The following is a 2,649-nucleotide window of genomic DNA, read 5'->3' on the forward strand; positions in this document are numbered from 1 at the left end:
TGGTAAGGTGTGCATGTGTCATTTCAATGTCTTTGTAGTCAGCTTAGTCCCCTCCAGAATGCAGGCGATTGATTATCAGTCTCTTTAACACCCATGTTTTCATTTTCTCTGTGGTTTCACAGCTTGTTTAGTGAGACTTTATGTGAGTCTGCTTCGGGGAATAGCAGCCTCATTACTGGAACTTCAAAAAAAGAGACTGGACTGGAATGGCTTTAGCCACCCCACCTACCATCAATAATTTCCATCACCCCTCACTCTTTGAGGTGAACAGCTGACTTTCTCAACCTTATGTAAAGTGCTATACAAACCCAACTCCAGCTCCTTCCGAAACCTATTTCTGCCTCCAAGTCCCTTATACAAAGAAATTTTATAGTCATCAGTGGCTAACCAGATACCATTCTGAACTCTAAACTCTTAAAATGGACACTTGAACTTTGACATTTTGAAGTTTTCTGAGGTGGGCAATAACAGGCTTCCATCTTTCCATTGGCAACTTTAGATCCTATCTCTTCTGGATCCAATTTTCTTCAGTTATTTTAAAATTCCACCTTCCTCTCTAATAAAAGGCAGGTGCCTCAGTAGAACTTCTTGGAAAAAGGGCAAAGAATTCAGTCATTTATTTCCAATAATACATTCTCATGATTTTCCTATGATATAGTATCACAAAGGTAAATATTGGGACAGAGGACTTATTAAATGAGCAAGGAATTCAGCCTTAAGTTTTGGTTAATTTTATTAATGCCTTAACAGCAACATGGTCATCTTCTATGTCTTCTCATTTTCCCGTCTTCTATTTCATCAGGCAAATCTGGATGTTAAAAGGTAAAAAGAATCTCTGTTGGTACTCGCTTTCTCTTTTAACCCTCCTTCTCCTGCATCCCAAGAGGTCTCTTGTTTTGCTCCTAACACTCTCTTCTGACCGCATTCCCCTGGTTTCCTCTCAAATGTTCATTCTTCTTTCTGCTTTTGTGACTTAATTATGTGCCCGTAGGAAGGAATGATGCTAAAGCTGAAACTCCAGTACTTTGGCCACCTCATGCAAAGAGTTGACTCATTGGAAAAAACTCTGATGCTGGGAGGGATTGGGGGCAAGAGGAGAAGGGGACGACAGAGGATGAGATGGCTGGATGGCATCACTGACTCGATGGACATGAGTCTGAGTGAACTCCGGGAGTTGGTGAGGGACAGGGAGGCCTGGCGTGCTGCGATTCATGGGGTCGCAAAGAGTCGGACACGACTGAGCGACTGATCTGATCTGATCTGATCTGAGGCCTGCTTCAGGCAACTTCCACAGGCACCAATACCTGGGAGGAACTGCCCTTCAACATTACTAAGACTATTAGCTTGTTTCTTGTTAAAAATTCAGATTCCTGAGCTCCAGATAAATCAGAGACCATCGAGGAGTCTTAGAATTCTCCATTTTACAAGCTTCCCAGATGATTATGATATGCACTAAAACTTAAGAAGTAAAAGTAGATAAGGCCTTCAGTGCTCTGAATTCTTGATTCTTTTGTTCCTTTCTTTCTCTCTTCCTTTTCTCCTCGGGAAATTAATGGAATACGGTGGGCTCATTTTCTGGTCTCTAGTCTTTCTTCCTCCCTTTTTTTTCATTTATTCATCCTCTCTCTGTCCCATCCTCCCTCCCTCCCCCGCTCTGTCTCCCCAGCCCCGTCCTACCTTTGACCGGCATTTAAGAACATCATAGCAGTATGCAGAACCTTGTAAGTATCTAATACTCTTTATAAAATTTTTAAAAAGGAGAGAAAAGAAAACTCACTTGGGCAAGAGCTGCTGGAACAAAATCTCCCTTGAGTTTTGGACACATAGACTACAGCCTAGAGAATGGTAAAGAGCCAGGAAACCCCAAAATAATCACAGCTGGGATCCATAAAGTCCCCTCCCTCTGATTCAGGGAGAAACATGCAAATAGCCGATGTGCTGCTCCAGCATTTCTGTTCCATCATCTGCAATGTGTGATAAAGAGCTGTTTAGGAACTAACGTGGTCCTGCCTCCTTACCCTTCATGACAATTTCACTAATTATTTTTTGAGAATGCTTCCATCCTATGGCCCCTGAGTAAAAGGCTTCACTCTTCCTCATGGTTTAGAGGTCTGAGTAGAAAATGAAGCAATCTCTTCAAAATCTGTTAGCTGTAGACGTGGATAACACTGGCAAAGTCTGTGGTGGCTGTTTTATTAAAAACAAAAAGCTAAAAGAAAACTGTTAAGAAATTTACTTTTTTTTGCAATGGGTATTACTAAAAAGTTGCATGCTAATTAAATTACAGTTAATAAAAGTATACTTAAACTACATTTTGTAACTTAAAGGAATTATATAGTAATGTGAGGTTCAAATAATTAATTCTTTTCAATGTGCAAATATTTATTCTATTGTGTTTTATTTTTGCAAAACTCCATTTTCCTTAAAGTGGGGGCCTTTCTATCTCACTGAGTGTTTTGCTTTAAATGTTAGGGGAAACACAATCGCTATAACTGTGTTTACTTTGCATAAGAAACAATGGTAATTATATGTAAGTTAACCAGTGAGTATCACAGTTTATAAAAAACATTATGTAGAAAGTGGACTGAAAAATGTTAGTTGGCTCCAGAATCATCTCCGATGACCAGGCTTTGTGTCCAGGAACTAGAT

General features: G+C 40.0%; 1 long non-coding RNA gene across 1 annotated transcript; it reads right to left on the reverse strand.

Annotated features, from left to right (window-relative positions):
- Positions 1–715: 715 nt before the first annotated feature.
- Positions 716–2,264, reverse strand: LOC147367793 (uncharacterized). The gene is made up of 2 exons (XR_015132119.1): positions 1,778–2,264; positions 716–808 (listed from the first exon to the last, which is right to left on the reverse strand). It is a non-coding gene; the product is annotated as an uncharacterized LOC147367793 (long non-coding RNA).
- Between the last annotated feature and the right edge of the window lie 385 nt (positions 2,265–2,649).

The sequence above is a fragment of the Bos grunniens genome, chromosome 8 (genome assembly GCF_055505025.1).
Source record: "Bos grunniens cultivar Pamir isolate PY7600 chromosome 8, Bosgru_T2T1.0, whole genome shotgun sequence".
Classification (NCBI taxonomy): Eukaryota; Metazoa; Chordata; class Mammalia; order Artiodactyla; family Bovidae; genus Bos; species Bos grunniens.